Raw genomic sequence first — 18,886 nt, 5'->3', positions numbered from 1 at the left:
GTACACCAACATTCATTCTCCATGCTGTATTCCTTTTCCTGCTGTTCATATTTAGTTTCAAGTGGAGAATACAATGATCCGACAAGTCTGCTACTCCGATCTTACACGCTTCTATCCTAAATTTATCTGCTATATTCATGAAGAAATAATCTATTCTAGTATAGACTGAGTGAGGAGCTGAATAGAATGTGAAGTCTCTTTCAAATGGATGTATTTCTCTCCAGACATCAATAAATCCCAGCTCTGTTAATACAGTATTTAAGTATCGAGTCACTTGGGTTTTGCTGCTTTTCTTTGCACTTGTCGTGTCCAAGTCTTGATTCAGCGTAATGTTAAAATCCCCTCCACATATCAGTATCCCTTCTATTTCTTGAACAACAACTTCAAAGAAACTCTTGAAAAAACTCTTAACACTGTCCGGGGGTGCATAGACATTGACAAGTGTAACTAATTGATTATCAATTTTCCCTTTAACCAGAATGTATCTTCCCTCTTTATCCTTCATTTCCTTTAAGGTCTCAAATTTTACTGCTTTTGAAATTAAAATCATTATCCCCCTTTTCTTCCCTTTTTTATAAGAGCTATAGTATGTATTTTTAAATCCCAATTTTTTATATTTTTCGTGCTCCTGATCCGACAAATGTGTTTCTTGTAGAAAACTAATCTGTGATCTTTCTTTTTTTAATTTTGCTATGACCTTCCCCCTTTTTATTGGATCATTTAACCCATTCACATTCAAAGACACCACTTTAAGTTGACTATGTTGCATCTCCTCCTTTCTTTAGATTTTCTCTTTCTTTCCCACTGACACCTGTAACTCGAACAACAATATGAACTCTAACTCCAGAACGTTGTTTCCGATAACACCGGGCTTCTTTAATCATGCCCGCATCCCTGTTGGAAGGAGAGGGGAAGGTTCCCCAGTAATGGTGGGGCCCCTCACTAGAGGTAGATAGAGGTCCTGCATAAAGACCCCCTTGCCTTCTAGTAGTGTCCAACATTTCTCTACATTCCTACTCCATCAATCTGATTAAAACATATGAAAAGCCTATTTGTGTGAGGCAAGCCTTAGCCTAGTATACAGACTGTGTATTTAACAATAAGTAAATGAATAAACAAATATAATCTCCTGGGGTATTCCAATGTCTTAGTCTCTTTTTTTCCCCCAAACCCTGATATTGCCCTTAAAGTATGCTACCATAAAGCCTTCCTCTGTAATTATGAACGAACATGTATACAGTGGTGCTTGAAAGTTTGTGAACCCTTTGGAATTTTCTATATTTCTGCATAAATATGGCCTAAAACATCATCAGATTTTCACATGAGTCCTAAAAGTAGATAAATAGAACCCAGTTCAACAAACGAGACAAAAATATTATACTTGGTCATTTATTTATTGAGGAAAATGATCCAATATTGCATATCTGTGAGTGGCAAAAGTATGTGAACCTTTGCTTTCAGTATCTGGTGTGACCCCCTTGTGCAGCAATAACTGCAGCTAAACGTTTCCGGTAACTGTTGATCAGTCCTGCACACCGGCTTGGAGGAATTTTAGCCCATTCCTCCATACAGAACAGCTTCAACTCTGGGATGTTGGTGGGTTTCCTCACATGAACTGCTCGCTTCAGGTCCTTCCACAACATTTCCATTGGATTAAGGTCAGAACTTTGACTTGGCCATTCCAAAACATTAACTTTATTCTTCTTTAACCATTCTTTGGTAGAACAACTTGTGTGCTTAGGGTCGTTGTCTTGCTGCATGACCCACCTTCTCTTGAGATTCAGTTCATGGACAGATGTCCTGACATTTTCCTTTAGAATTTGCTGGTGTAATTCAGAATTCATTGTTCCATCAATGATGGCAAGCCGTCCTGGCCCAGATGCAGCAAAACAGGCCCAAACCATGATACTACCACCACCATGTTTCACAGATGGGATAAGGTTCTTATGCTGGAATGCAGTGTTTTCCTTTCTCCAAACATAACGCTTCTCATTTAAACCAAAAAGTTCTATTTTGGTCTCATCCGTCCACAAAACATTTTTCCAATAGCCTTCTGGCTTGCCCACCTGATCTTTAGCAAACTGCAGATGAGCAGCAATGTTCTTTTTGGAGATCAGTGGCTTTCTCCTTGCAACCCTGCCATGCACACCATTGTTGTTCAGTGTTCTCCTGATGGTGGACTCATGAACATTAACATTAGCCAATGTGAGAGAGGCCTTCAGTTGCTCAGAAGTTACCCTGGGGTCCTTTGTGACCTCGCCAACTATTACACACCTTGCTCTTGGAGTGATCTTTGTTGGTCGACCACTCCTGGAGAGGGTAACAATGATCTTGAATTTCCTCCATTTGTACACAATCTGTCTGACTGTGGATTGGTGGAGTCCAAACTCTTTAGAGATGGTTTTGTAACCTTTTCCAGCCTGATGAGCATCAACAACGCTTTTTCTGAGGTCCTCAGAAATCTCCTTTGTTCGTGCCATGATGCACTTCCACAAACATGTGTTGTGAAGATCAGACTTTGATAGATCCCTGTTCTTTAAATAAAACAGGGTGCCCACTCACACCTGATTGTCATCCCATTGATTGAAAACACCTGACTCTAATTTCACCTTCAAATTAACTGCTAATCCTAGAGGTTCACATACTTTTGCCACTCACAGGATATGTAATATTGGATCATTTTCCTCAATAAATAAATTACCAAGTATAATATTTTTGTCTCATTTGTTTAACTGGGTTCTCTTTTTCTACTTTTAGGACTTGTGTAAAAATCTGATGATGTTTTACGTCATATTTATGCAGAAATATAGAAAATTCTAAAGGGTTCACAAACTTTCAAGCACCACTGTAAGTGAATATAAAAGCCAGCACTAAATGTAATTAAAAAAAATTAATAAAGCCTTTTCCCTCCCCTCTTCTGTTTCTTATACTTTACTATGGTCTGTTCATTAACATGTCTTACTATACATTTATACCGTGATTCATACTCATTTTAAGGTGAAACCTTATTCACGTCTGCATGTCCCCTTTCAATCAGATGTTTTCTCCATCCTCGGCACTCCGAAACCCCTGCAGCTTCCTTCTCGCGCAATGAGTTAATCCTCCGTGCGCCCGTGGTTCACCGACATGTTGCCACTGCGACGCCACCTGTATCCACTCCATCGTGCGCCCCTCGTCCGCTTCCTTCACCTGTACACCCATTCCCCGTTTCCTCATCTCTTTCGCTGCCTCTTGTGTGCTGCTGTAGAGCCGAGGTCCGTCGGTCCAGTGGATTCTGATACTGGTCAGGGGCGTTTGGAACTGGATGCCTTTAGCCTTGAGAGTCTTTTTGATCTCCATATAGGCTCTGCGCTTCTGTACCACCTTGGTCGCGTAATCGTTGTCAAAGAACAGGGGTGTGTTGCCAAGTTTAATCCACTTTTCCCAGGCTTTCTTTAATATCATCTCCTTTGTATCAAACCAGAGAAAGTTTATGATTATGGACCTCGGAGTCTCACCGGGACCGGGTCTCCTCGCTGCTGCTCGGTGCGCTCGTTGAATCAGCAGGTTAGTCCCCTCCGGCAGAGAAAGCTCTCTATGTAGTAACTCCTCAACAAAGCGGGTGACCGAGTCCCCCTCCAAGCCCTCCGGGACCCCAAATATCCGCACGTTGTTCCTCCTGGACCTTCCTTCGAGGTTGGTTAGCTTTTCTTTTAGCCTTCTCTGCTCGCGAAGGGCCATCAGCAATGCACCTTTAGCTTCCATGTTGAACATCTCAAGTTCCTCGATGTGTGTTTGTGCCTCATTAAGACTTTTCTTCTGGTCCCGTAGTTCATCACTGTTTGCCTTCACCCTACTGTTGATGTCTTCCTTAAAATTGGCAAACTTCTGTTTAAAACTCATGTCGAGGGCTGTTATGTCGTTTTTCATTTCCTCTTTAAGTTCGCGGATTTCTTTACTGATGTCAGTCAAATATTTGTATAGTGCTGGCATGTTGTCTTTGGCTAGTGCCTTGCCGCCATTACCCCCTGCTTCACTGCTTGCCTCCATTATGAATCCTTGCTTCTTTTCCTGTGTTTTCAGATTTTTTCGGCTTTTCTGACGGGTTCCCCCAGTCATCCCTGTACCATCTATTTGAATTCGGTTTGTAGTTAGTTGAGGGGGGAGAGTTAATTGTCCTCGACTGGTGGGAGCTACGAACTATGCTGCCATTCCCTGCATCGCTCAACCGGAAACCCTCCCACCCTGGCTTTGATCTGTTTGACCTGGTGCCCTCAGGGAGGCGCTACAGGTGCATCAGGACAAAAACAAATAGATTCAAAAACAGCTTCTTTCCAAAATCCATAACCGCCCTGAACTCGGATATGCTCTGACGTTATAGTCTAACCCCCCTGTGCAATACTTCATAATGTGCAATATTTTATTTTACAATGTGACTCTCTTCGTGCAATAATTTATAATGTACAATACTCTCTCTGTGCAATACTTTATAATGTGCAATACCTCACTCCATAATGTGAAACGCAACACATACACCTCAGGACTGTGCACCTTACACACAACACATACGTACACCTCAGGACTGTGCACCTTACCTTACCTTGCAATACTTCGTAATGTGTAATATTTTATAATGTGACTCTCTTCGTGCAATAATTTATAATGTGCAATACCTCACTCCATAATGTGAAACACAACACACACACCTCAGGACTGTGCACCTTACCTTACCCCCTTACAACCTTTTTTTCCCCCCTTCTCTACACGCTGTTTGCACTGTTATTGGAGTTGCTTTTAATTTCATTGTACATGTGTATAGTGACAATAAAGGCATTCTATTCTATTCTATTCTATTCTATTCTATTCTATTCTAACCAATACACCACCATTCCACCCTGGTGGGACAGCAGGTAACATTTGCTTCTCACAGCTCCTGGGTCCCCTGTTCAAGCCTTACCTCGGATTACAGTCTCGCTGTGTTGTGCATGTACTCCCAGTGGGTTTCCTCTGAGTTCTCTGGTTTCCTCCCACCTCCTAAAACCATGCTGTTAGATAGATGGGCTACCCTCAGTTGCCCTAAGATGTGAAGGAACTGGATGTGTGCATGGTACCAAACATCCAAGGTGTATTCCTGCTTCATAGCCAGTGCTCCCAAGTTGGACCCCAGATCCACCAGGATCCTAAAGATGACCGAGTCATTTAAAAGGATATTACCCAGGGCTCGACATTAGCACTTGCCCAATGGCCCGCCGGTGTTTTTTACGTCTTTCGGGCCAGTTCTCGGGTTACATATCAAATTTATCAGTTTATTCACATGATTTCTGAAGCAGCTGACTCGACATATTGTTTTGATGAATAGCCAGATGTTTCTATTAGGAAAGAGCGATGTGTGCATGTGCAATATTCCACTTGCGAAATCGGCCAATACTGCTTCGTGTATTTGAGCTGAAAAGTAAACGGTTGTTTATGATTGGTTTTAATTGAGTCATACACGTGGATTTGTTGACATTTCTGTTGGTGACATTATTCAACTGTATATTTACATTGAGTATGTGGTCATTTCCAAATCTTTGAATTGTTGTCGATAGCGTTCGTTATATAGCCGAGCGTGTGCTGGGCTTGGAATGTGCGCCTGCATGCATGTGGATTGACAGGGAGTGAGGTAGGAGTGGGGAAAGTTATCTAGGAAATACCAAGCTGTATTAATTAACTAATTAGTAATGGGAGTTTAGGAATTTGAAACAGGGCTCTATAATTTAGATATAAATTATGGATTATTTGAAATTATATTTTTTTTACCATTAAATACCATACAGGAGCCACAATGAATAATTAGACAACAGCAGTTAGTCAGTGGAGGATATATATTCAAAATTAATAATTTAAAAATGAAAATATATATAATTTTAATTTTCTGGTTTTCAATTTCTCAAAATAAATTAATGATTGATGGAGTCCAATTGATGGAGCAGAACTCAAGGGTTGATAGATGAAGATGAATAGAAACTTTATTTGTATCCATTCATCTGTGAGTCAATAGAGGTGTGGAGGTTTTCATAAGATATATTATCTTGTCATTTGATAACTAGATTTCAGTGTAGAATAATCAGTGATTTACAGTATTAATCAGTCAATTTTGTTATCAGTTGTTTTTATTTGTAGCATTGTTATTTGTTTCTCTTGTCCAAACTAGTGATCTCAAGTCATAAATTTTATGATAATATTACTTTTTGTGATATTTGTTACTGAACTGCAGAGTACTGATCTGTGTATATATAATGGTTAGTGTTTCTGGATCTCATAGTATAGTTATTTTGTTCTTAATTTTATGTTCATAATGTCTATTCTATTGGGATATATTGCTTCTGAATTTCAGCATAATAATTGGTGAATTATGGTATCAATCAGTCTGTTTTACTATATTTTTGAACTTTTGCCTCAGTATATCAAGTATTGATTACTTTTGATTCATAGATATTATGCATATGTTGTGAATTCGGAAACAAATGCTATAAAAATTGGGTTACAAATAGTTTGTGGGGGTTTTTTTTCTCAAATATTTCTTCGGACAAGTCAACTTCACATTCGGACAAGTAAATTTCCTTTCAACTTGCCCGACAGGACAAGCGGTTTCAAAAGTTAACGTAGAGCCCTGGCATTTTAGGCCAAGTTTACATTAGACCGTATCTGTCTCATTTTCTTCGCGGATGCACTGTCTGTTTACATTAAAACGCCTGGAAACGCCGGGAAACAGGAATCCGCCAGCGTCCACGTATTCAATCCAGATCGTGTCTGGTCCGGTGCTGTGTAAACATTGAGAATACGCGTATACGCTGTGCTGAGCTCTAGCTGGCGTCGTCATTGGACAACGTCACTGTGACATCCATCTTCCTGATTCGCTGGCGTTGGTCATGTGACGCAACTGCTGAAAAACGGCGCGGACTTCTGCCTTGTATCACCTTTCATTAAAGAGTATAAAGGTATGAAAATACTGCAAATACTGATGCAAATACTGCCCATTGTGTAGTTATGATTGTCTTTAGGCTTGCCATCCTTCCACTTGCAAGTGGTAAGTGACGCGCATGCCCGATATGCACTGGGATCACACACACAGCGGCTCAGTCCCGAATCACTGCTCGTGCGCTTCACTCGCGCGCTCTGTGAGCTGCGCAGGGCCGGAGTGCGCACCCTCCAGAGGGCACTCGCTGTTCAGGGCGGAGTGATTTGGAGCGCAGGATGCCTGCGGAGCCGAGCGTATCCGTGTATTGGCGTTGCTGTGTGCACGCGAATCGTGTATTGGCGTTGCTGTGTGCACACTAATCGTTTTAAAAATGTTAATCTGATGATCTGCTGATACGGTCTAATGTAAACCCCACCTGTGTGGAAGAGGAAAGCTATTGCACTAAACTATAAACCTTAAATTGACTTTATTGCTATTTCAGTGCAGTGCACATTTTCAGAAGCAAAAACATTTTATATATTTATTTCAATTCGATTTGACTGGTTTTGAGTCCATTGCTGGTAATTTGGACTGAGTTACTGTCTTTTGTCAGTATTGTTTTCAGGTACAAAATCAAAATATAAGTTGTGATAATCTTGAGAAGGCTCTTTTTAATTTTAGGGGGCGGTCATTATTTATGGGGAGGGGGGGCTATGAATTTATGGGGGGGTCATGAAAAAGTGACACTACTTTGTACGGAGATGAGGAGATTATTGCCTCCTACAATGATGTGGCTTGGGGATATTCTGCAAAAATTTTCAGCCTCGCTGCGCTCGGCAACAACATGTTCCCCTAAACTCTGCTTTTCTAGCCAAAAATCAATGACATAGTGTATTATTATGAACTGTATGAAATGTGGTGGCCTGAATGCGGGTACCGCACACATTCGGGCCACCACATTTTCCATTTGGGCCAGTAACTTTTCAATTCCACTGGCCCAATGGGCCACCAGTGGTAAATGCTTAATGTCTAGGCCTGTTACCAATCTGATCCAATGCAAAGTTTGAAGGAATCATCATTCTTTTTCTTTTCATAGAAATAAAGCTGCAACCTTTACAACTTATTTATTCCAATTTGCACTAACCAATTTGTATATCGCTTTGTACAAATCAGGTTGTGCAAATTCTTCGAAATCTGTCCTGTTTATGGCCTTAATGAGCTCTTTTTAGATGGTGTTGCCACCGAATCCTCCATCATCCCTCACATTTCACAGAGCTTATGCTGCATTCAGTACAAACAACACTACTGTTCCCTTTTTCTAACACCCAAATGCACCATACCAGCCATAAACAGTCTTCTAACAGGATAATTAGCACCATTTCCTGCTGCCCATAGAGATTCTGCTCACAAACACACATCATGTGAGCTGCGTTATTTCCAGATCTGGTCCTAGTTATTCCAGGGATCTCTGGAGACTTTACATGCCATAATTAATTCCTGACCCTGGGTAAATTTGTTGTCGTATCTGTCTGATCCTCTGACTCACTATACTGAGGAATAGAGTGGATGATCAGTTAAGATAAATCTTAACTTACTGAACAATACCTGATCCTGATTGATCTTATTAGAATGGCTTATTTGTTTATTGGTACAGTAGATTACATTACATTAATGGCATTTAACAGGCACTCTTATTCAGAGCAATGTTACAGTCGAGTCACTAAACCTCGAGTCCGAATCCAGTCTCGAGTCCCCAGTGTTTGATTCCGAGTCAAGTTCAAGTCATGAAAAAAAATTCGAGTTGAGTCCGAGTTGAGTCCACTACTGATCCAAGTTGAGTCAGACACAAGCCCCACTATGAAAAGAGCAAATAAAATGAGAGAGGGTTAACACTAGCTAGTTCATCAGTCAGCAAGCAAGCCCTTTATCAGCAGAACAATGAACATAGCATGTCACTTACTTCTCTGGGTGGAGTCTTGCCAAATGACGATTGAAGTTCAAGGTTGTCCCCATTGTCTCCTTGATAGTTCTTCTACATATGGAACACATAGCAGTGTATTTTTTCCCCACTGCATGAGAAGTCTGTATAAGCAAAGCGGACAATCCTACGGGCGTTCTCTCCAGGCATTTTAGCGCCGTTAACGTTAGTTTGTTCCTGAACATGACGTATGAACAGGTGAATAATAATAATAATAATAATAATAATACATTTCTGGGCAGCACGGTGGTGTAGTGGTTAGCGCTGTCGCCTCACAGCAAAAAGGTCCTGGGTTCGAGCCCCGGGGCCGGCGAGGGCCTTTCTGTGTGGAGTTTGCATGTTCTCCCCGTGTCCGTGTGGGTTTCCTCCGGGTGCTCCGGTTTCCCCCACAGTCCAAAGACATGCAGGTTAGGTTAACTGGTGACTCTAAATTGACCGTAGGTGTGAATGTGAGTGTGAATGGTTGTCTGTGTCTATGTGTCAGCCCTGTGATGACCTGGCGACTTGTCCAGGGTGTACCCCGCCTTTCGCCCGTAGTCAGCTGGGATAGGCTCCAGCTTGCCTGCGACCCTGTAGAAGGATAAAGCGGCTAGAGATAATGAGATGAGATATATTTCTAGAGCACATTCCATGTAAATCTCAATGCTCTTACAAAATAGAGATAATATGATATGTAAAAAATGTCATATTAAAATACATATTCACTGTATCTAAAAATATCGATCAATGTTGAATGGTTATCTTTGAATAAGCAAGTAAGTTTTTAGTTTTTTCTTAAAGGTTTCACAGGAGGGTGCGTCACGTATCTCCAATGGAATAGCATTCCACAGTCTGGGGGCACAAGTAGAAAATGCTCGTGCTCCATAGCTGTTGGTCTTGAATTGAGGACTTGACAAGTGCAGATGATCCTTGCTTAAATGCATCATTCCTCTTGGTTGGTGGAGCCTCAAGAGATCACTTAGGTACTTCGGTGCAGAGCCACTGACAGTCTTGTAAGTCACCAGAAGTACTTTGAAGATAATACGCTTGTGAATAGGGAGCCAGTGAAGATCATGGAGAACAGGAGTAATGTGGCCAGATTTCCTCGTCATGGTTAGAATACATGCAGCAAAGTTCTGGATGCATTGGAGTTTGTTGATTTGTTTGTTGGGAAGGCCACAGAGCAGACTGTTACAGTAATCAAGTTTAGAAGTTACAAATGCATGGATAAGTTTTTCAGCATTGCGCTGGTCCAAAAACTTTCTAATAGTGCCAATGCATCTAAGGGCAAATGAAGCAGACTTGCATATACTGTTTATTTGAGATACCATAATGAAGTTGTTGTCAAACATTACACCAAGATCATGCACTTCAGAAGTCATCTTGATCTTTGTTCCGTTCATCACAGTTGACTCGATTTAATGATTTTTTAGGTGATGAGAAGTGCACAACTTCTCATCTCATCTCATCATCTCTAGCCGCTTTATCCTGTTCTACAGGGTCGCAGGCAAGCTGGAGCCTATCCCAGCTGACTATGGGCGAAAGGCGGGGTACACCCTGGACAAGTCGCCAGGTCATCACAGGGCTGACACATAGACACAGACAACCATTCACACTCACACCTACGCTCAATTTAGAGTCACCAGTTAACCTAACCTGCATGTCTTTGGACTGTGGGGGAAACCGGAGCACCCGGAGGAAACCCACGCGGACACGGGGAGAACATGCAAACTCCGCACAGAAAGGCCCTCGCCGGCCATGGGGCTCGAACCCAGACCTTCTTGCTGTGAGGCGACAGCACTAACCACTACACCACCGTGCCGCCCAAGTGCACAACTTCAGTCTTAAAACTGTTACAAACTAGTTTGTTATTAAACATCCAGTTAGCGACATCCTGAATGCAACATTCCAGTTTGCCAATGCAAGGTAGATGGTTGGACCTTTTCACCACAAGATAAATTTGGGTGTCATCAGCATATAACATTGGCTGTAGACCATGTGCACAAATTATATCCTCAATAGGTGCAGCATACAAGGGAAATAGCAAAGGACCCAGAACGGAACCTTGAGGGACACCATACTCTAACACAAATAGCTCAGATTTGGAGTTATTGATCACTGTTAATTAAGAGTGCATAAGCACTCTTATGAAGTGAATTGTTTGGAGCAGCAATTATTTAGGGGTTTCATACGAAAGGGGGTGAATACCTATGCACACTCCAGATTTCTGTTTATTTTTTTTCATCTTAATTACTGTTTGTGTTACAATAAGGCAACAATTTCCACCTTTAAAGTGGTAGGCATGTTGTTTAAATCAAATGGTGCTAACCTTCCAAACAACCATTTTTATTCCATCTTGTCTTGCAACAAAACAAGAAAACACCAAGGGGGATGAATACTTTTGCAAGCCACTGTATGGCATGTTATAAAAATAAAGAAAAACAATCCGAGTCCTTGTCTCCAATTTACGAGTCCGAATGCAGCTAATGCATGAGTCCGAGTCCAAGACCGAGTCATCAGTGCTCAAGTTCAAGTCAAGTCACAAGTCCTTAAAGCAGATATGCAGAACCTTTATTTTTAAATACATTTCTGAGTGGATAGTATCTCCATCCTTGACTCTTGTATGCTGCATAAATGGGAATAAAAATAAATATATTTGAGAGTTAAAATCAACCGCAAAGTTGGCATTCGAGCTGCCCCGTTGAGCCAGCCAGCCCTGAGTGCATGACGTCACAGCAGTAACCGGTTTTAAGGCCGAGGCCTTTTACAGCTATAGACCAAAGTCATATAAATAAAAATTTATGGTGAAAGTAAGAAATACCGTTACCGACTTGCTCAACTAAGACTGATTTGACTTCATTGATTGTGGGTTGACTTTCATTAAAACAGGATAGGTGTTATAACTTATGCAACATACATGTACATGCATGCATTTTCACTGATAAAACGTAAAAGGCTAATTAAATAATCAGATGAACTGAGACAATCACATTCTGAAGCAAATTAAATAATCTTATACAGTAACTTACACTACGTTCACACTGCAGGCTGAAGTGACTCAAATCCGATCTTTTCACCCATATGTGACCTGTATCCGATCTTTTATTGACAATATGAACGACACAGATCCGATTTTTTCTAATCCGACCCAGGCCGTTTGGATATGTGGTCCTAATTCCGATTCCTATCCGATCTTTTCATATGCGACTTCAGTCTGAACCGCCAGGTCGCATTCATCCGACTTACACGTCATCAACAAGCCACAAACGTCACTATTCTGTGCTGAAGTAGGCGGCGGGTCTCTCAAAAAAAGTTACAACAACATGGCTTTGATGTTCCTTTGAACGGAGGTTGCAGTCACTACCCCGCAGAACGCCTGAGCCAGAACCCTTGCCCTCTTCCTTCTCAACCTCCTCCTTAACATCAGGCTATTGTGCATGTTCTGGCTCCGTCGCAACAACAACTGCATCATCGCCAGGTACTCCATGCTGGCTACTGTCATACACAGGAAACTTTAGGTTACTTCCGTAAACACTGGCCATGCTCACTGCGTGTGACGTCGTCGTATCCTGCAATGCGCATGCGGAACACTTTTAGGTCGCTTTTCGTTCATAGTGAGGATCACATACAAGTCGCATATATTTGTTAATGTGAACGACCTCACAAAAAAATCGGATTTCACAAAAAAATCGGAATTGAGCATTAAGCCTTGCAGTGTGAACGTAGTGTTAAACACACAATACAAGTTACATGTATTAATCTAAATGCAGGTAAACTACATGTTTTTTTTTATCCAAATGAGAGTCGGAGCTTACCCGTCTGTGTTCTCGCTTCTTGAAGGCCGATATTGTGGCCGATTGTTTTTGAAACAATCTGACTTTCAGTTGTTCGTTCAGTTCTCCGTTCATTCACTTCTTCCACGTAAGGGCGAGATGGCAGCAATATCCAGGTTAGAAATCAGATGGCTGCTCCACTCATTCACTTTTCTTCATGCTGTGTATTCTGCCATTACTGCTGGGCTCAGGCAATTACTAAAACCCAGGACGGAACGGGATGTCACTGGTTTAAGCAACAACTGCGGGGAGGTCACTGCCTGAGCGATATGTCCCATCCCATCACGGGTTTTAGCAACAACCCTGGGCTCACTCCAGGAGGACTGGTGCAACTGAACTCACTTTCCTTTTAAAAAAAATAAAATAAATAAATAAATAAATACTTTCCTTTTCTCGTAGTTTTCTTTAATTGTTGGTACTGCACCCTCTTTCAATACAGGCTTATAGCCAACGCTCCTCAACAGATCAGAGGTTTCGTCCGAGTCTTCAGTAAAATGTGCAGAGCAGAGGAGAGACCACTTCGTAGGCGCCCAATGTGCCCGTGAACTTCTCGCAAAACGCATCCAAATCTTTGCAGTTTGAACATTCTTGGGCCATGAATGCAACGCAAATCCAGCTTCTGTCATGTTGCTGCACCGGCATCTACGTGGCATGGCAATAAATTGGCTCAAAATGGAGGATCGGCATTGCAGTCAGTTCTGTGTTTTAGTATAGCAGAAATGGTGATGAGACTGATAGACTTCCTGTTGTGATGTTACGGACATCAAGGTCATTCACTCAGACCGCTACCTATATAAATCAATTTAATTGTAAAAATTACTATATTAGATTTATTGTTCAGGGTTTTTTCTAGAAAAATTTAGTATGAGGGTGCTCACCATGGTGAGGGAGCGAGGGGGGGGAGATGGTGCCGGTTGTCCCCCCCCCGCCGTGCAAAGCCTTTGAAAAATGCTCCAATGGTACATTCTGAGGCTATCTGAGAGGGAAATTGTAACAAATTGTCTGTCAACATTGAAAAAGAAAGAAGTAATCTTCTTCTGCCCCGGACAGTCTTTGGCTTTCTTCCGCTTCGTGCCGTGGGATGACATCTTTAAATGCCCAAGTGTCAACAAAAACAACTCGCGAACTACTTCTGTCAAAAGCTCCTGTGCCGGTGGGTGAAAGGTCATTCAGTCTCGAGAAATCTCGCTCTACAAGTCAGCTGACCTTGTATGTAACCCATGTCAAATCTCGCGAGAGCAGCCGCGACAAGTAAACAACTAAACAACATGGCGCCTCAGTCTGGAAAACGCCAATTCGGATTGTTTTTGCACCGTCTGGCGGTGTATCTACTATGATTGGAATATTTTTGGAGCAATTATAATGTATTTGATGATCAGACACATTGTCACGTAGTGTTGCTGGGATGTTTTCACGGAGTCGGTAAGGGGGCGCACGCCGAGAGTAAGAGGGCGCAGCGCCCCTGTTCCCCCGTTTAGACGAAAGCCTGTTGTTAATGCTTAAAACTGTGCCATTCTTGAGGTCTCAAGGCATTTATAAACGAAAGTGAGGCCATGGCTCTGTGTATATGCTTTAAAGTGCATATCCTGGACCAATTTCATTTTTTTTATATGAAAGTATGTCCCTTTACTTTACACACTCGTCCAGAAGGGTAATTTTGCACAAGGCCATCTGTCTACAGCAGAAAAAAAAATAAAATAACAAAACGCGTCTGGAAAAATCCCAAGGGAGTCTGGAGCCAGATTCGTGATGTCACCTGTGGATCTGCCAGCTGGCTGAGAGAGCTTGCACAGTTTTAGTGCACAGCCTGTGTAGACCAAGTTTAGCAGCTAGCGATTTTGCATTGAAATATGGAATTGTCACCTTCAGCTTCTAAACCCATGGTTTCATGTATCAATGCTCATCTATCTATTGTTACATAAATCATATTTTTTTCTAATTATTATTATGTATTTATATATTTCTTCATTTAGAAGAGTACTGGCTACTGTAGGATAAAGATTTCACAAGCTACACACATGGAATCGGCTAAGCAGGGTTGTAGATACATTTAATATGTGTTTGACGGGTCCCAAGATCTCAAGCCCTGACACGCAGATCCCTTGATACATGTGAAGTAAAATGTAAAGAAAATGTGACCTTGGGCGCTGTGTGAGACGGCTGCCTCTCCAGTAGCTCTGTAGTTTTTAGCTCTTTAAACCTCTTTTTTCCACCTTTTTACTTTTCTGCTCTTCTTATGAAGACATAGTGTGTCTTTCTTCATATCCCATGGATATTTTTAACTTTAACACACAACCAGGAGCCAGTTTTCACGCTTATTCGAGAGAGGAGTTGCTGGCCCTGAAAACAATGGGACGAGCCGGGATACAACACCCGATCCCGGCCGAGCTGAGGAGGAAACCCGAGGGCTGCAAAGCTAGAGCTAAGCTAAAGGCTAGGCTAGCAGACAACTGGTGGCGCTACAAACCATCCATTCCTCCGTTATCATGGAGAATATGAACTTGCTGCTGAATAAGGTCGACGAGCTATCCGCACTGAACAACCAGCGGATTTACCGGGAGAGCAGCTTATTTATTTTTAAGGAGACATGGCTAACACACCTTGTACCGGATGCTAATGTGGAGCTGCGGGGATTCACTGCTGTGAGAGCCGACAGAGACACTATAGCATGCAGGAAAGGCAAAGGTGGGGGACTCATCATTTACGTGAACAACCGCTGGTGTAACCCGGGACATTTCTCTGTAAAGACAGTCTTATGTTGCCCGGACTTGGAGCTGCTAGCATCAACATCTGTATTTACATCCCTCCGAGGGCAGACGCAGCCGCTGCATGTGAGGGGATTCACTCTGTCACAGCAAGGCTGCAGACACAGCACCCTCAGGCATTTATCATCATTTCTGGGGACTTTAAACATGCTACTTTGGACTCTACTTTGGCTGCTTTTTACCAGGCTGTGGACTGTATCTTTTTAATTTCCCTGAGGGAACCCTCCCAAAGGGATCAATAAAGTTCTATCTAATCTAATCTAAGTAAGTGTATTATCGCCAAGCGCTTTCATGTTGTTTACTTTTGTGTGTGTCAATAAATAACATTATCCGTGTACCACACAAACACAGGAACACCTAATTTAGAGTATAGTCTCTCTTATTTCTTACCCTGGCAACAGTCAACTTGTGAATCACTGATTTTGTTAGTCTTTTTCTCGGCTCTGCTTTGGTCCTCGGCTTCCGGGAGCCTCGCATGAAGCGCTCCCATTTCTCTCTCATTGTCCGGTCTTTTGGGGAACAATGAGTACTAATCCCATCAAGATTGGTGTTGCTACACCGTCCTATGATACATCTGTTAACCATTTTAATAATTACGTGATGACGTTGAAGAAATTTGCAGAAAACCACCAGGTCGTTTTCTCATAAACAAACCAGCGCTGACGTAGGATTCAGAGGGAGGAGTCCCGCACATGACATCACGAAAATCAATGTTTGCCTGGAAATCCAAATGGCAAGTTTTTTCAGGCGGACCAATTCGCCTCAAATGGCTTGATTTCGACTGAATTTTTCTGGTATTGCGCAAGGTAAAAAAATTGCACAAAATGCAAAATGTGACAGATATTTGACCAAAGTTTAATATAAAATACGAGAATTACACTGATCTTGCTCCTGAATTTACCCGTGATATGCACTTTAAAATTAGGGGATGAGGGGGGTTAGATGCCTTGCTCAAGGGCACTTCAGCCATTGCTGCTGATCCAAGGAATCAAACCTTAGGCTGCTGGGCCATAGAAGGTTCACGCTGCACGCTGCATGCTGCACGCTACACGCTACACGTTCACGTGAAGAACCGGACCCTGGGCCATTAAACTTCATGCTTGGATGTTCACGTGTTGCGTCTGTTCTACTTTGACCGAGTAACCAACAATATGGACTCTTCGGATGACGACGATTGCCTCATTCTGCTTTTACTGAGACAGAGGAAGAGAAAAAGGAACAGAATTTGGAGCCGAGAACACTTCCTTCTGAGAGAAACCCGTGGTGAATTTCACCGAACATTCTATAATCTGCTTGACAATCCCGATGAAGAACTATTTTTCAATTATACCATTCAATTATATTTTTTCTGAAGTTTTCCCCTGAAAGCATAGAGTTATCTCCCTAGACCCGTTCTGATTGGCTGGCGCGGCGGTGACCGCATGCATTGACTGGAATTTCCATCTTCACGCCTAGAAAAAAGTGTGCATGTTCATTTCACGCTTCACGCGTGAAGTGTGCAGCGTGCAGCGTGCAACGTGAACGCCGTTCTATGGCCCAGAGCAAGTCATGCTACGTTTGTCCACTTTTCTTTACACGCGTGTAGCGTGTAGTGTGCAGCATGCAGCGTGAACCTTCTATGGCCCAGCTGCCTTATGGTCTCAAAGCTTACTTCTCTTACATGCACACTTCAAACACAGTGAAATTCATCCTCTGCATTTAACCCATCTGAAGCAGTGGGCAGCCACACCAGAGCACCTGGGGAGCAGTCAGGGGTTTGGTACCTTGCTCAAGGGCACCTCAGGAACCACATCAACCTAACTACATGTCCTTGGATTGTGGGGGAAACCCATGGGGAGAACATGCAAACTCCACACAGAAAGGCCAGCCGCTAGGTTCAAACCCAGAACCTTCTTGCTGCAAGGCGACCATGCTAACCACTACACCACCGTGCCACCCTATAAGGACATATTCACCTGAACAGGGACTTGAACCCTGGACCCTCAGATTAAAAGTCTGACGCTCTACCGACTGAGCTATCCAGGCTCAGTTTAAGTATAGATATAAGTATGCAGCTAACATAGCAGAATGCAGACTGATTGGACTGGGAATTTTGGAGATTTCATTCACCAGTTACTTATTAAACAAATTTGTAATGTTAAGTAGACAATTCAAAGAGAGTACTGAGGATGTCGAGATGTGGCTTTGCCTCATGAACAGCAGCATGATATTGTCTTTGACTAGACATCTATCTTCTTGACTTTATCAGGTACACACTGTTTACTAATCAGTTGAAAAGCAATGCTGTAGTCATATACAGTGCCTTACAAAAGTATTCATACCCCTTGAACTTTTTCACATTTTTCCACCTTACAACCACGAACTTAAAAGTTTTTTATTGAGATTTTATGTGATAGACCAACACAGAGTAGCACATAATTGTGAAGTGAAACGAAAATGATAAATGGTCTTCAAAATTTTAAACAAATAAATATCTGAAAAATGTGGTGTGCATTAGTATTCAGCCCCCCTGCGTCAATACTTTGTAGAGCCACCTTTTGCTGCAATTACAGCTGCAAGTCTTTTGTGGTATGTCTCTACCAGCTTTGCACATCTAAACACTGAAATTTTTGCCCATTCTTCTTTGCAAAATAGCTCAAGCTCAGCCAGATTGGATGGAGAGCGTCTGTGAACAGCAATTTTCAAGTCTTGCCACAGATGCTCAATGGGATTTAGGTCTGGACTTTGACTGGGCCATTCTAACACATGAATATTCTTTGATCTAAACCATTCCATTGTAGCTCTGGCTGTATGTTTAGGGTCATTGTCTTGCTGGAAGGTGAATCTCCTTCCCAGTCTCAAGTCTTTTGCAGCCTCCAACAGGTTTTCTTCCAGGATTGCCCTGTATTTAGCTCCATCCATCTTCCCATCAACTCTGACCAGCTTCCCTGTCCCTGCTGAAGAAAAGCATCCCCATAGCATGATGCTGCCACCACCATGTTTCACAGTGGGGATGGTGTGTGCAGGGTGATGAGCAGTGTTAGTTTTCCGCCACACATAGCGCTTTGCATTTAGGCCAAAAAGTTCAACTTTGGTCTCATCTGACCAAAGCACCTTCTTCCACATGTTTGCTGTGTCCCCTACATGGCTTCTTATGCCTGTCTTTCAACAATGGGTTTCTTCTTGCCACTCTTCCAAAAAGGCCAGATTTGTGGAGTGTACGACTTATAGTTGTCCTGTGCACAGATTCTCCCACCTGAGCTGTGGATTTCTGCAGCTCCTCCAGAGTGATCATGGGCCTCTTGGCTGCTTCTCTGACCAGTGCGCTCCTTGCTCGCTCTGTCAGTTTAGGTGGACGGCCATGTCTTGGTAGGTTTGCAGTTGTGCCATACTTTTTCCATTTTTGAATGATGGATTGAACAGTGCTTCTTGA

General features: G+C 42.4%; 1 non-coding gene across 1 annotated transcript; it reads right to left on the bottom strand.

Annotated features, from left to right (window-relative positions):
• Positions 1-17,426: 17,426 nt before the first annotated feature.
• Positions 17,427-17,499, bottom strand: trnak-uuu (transfer RNA lysine (anticodon UUU)). Its single transcript has one exon. It is a non-coding gene; the product is annotated as a tRNA-Lys (tRNA).
• Positions 17,500-18,886: the final 1,387 nt, after the last annotated feature.

This window comes from Neoarius graeffei, chromosome 16, assembly GCF_027579695.1.
Source record: "Neoarius graeffei isolate fNeoGra1 chromosome 16, fNeoGra1.pri, whole genome shotgun sequence".
In the NCBI taxonomy this organism is placed as follows: Eukaryota; Metazoa; Chordata; class Actinopteri; order Siluriformes; family Ariidae; genus Neoarius; species Neoarius graeffei.
This window is presented reverse-complemented; position numbering and strand designations above follow the sequence as displayed.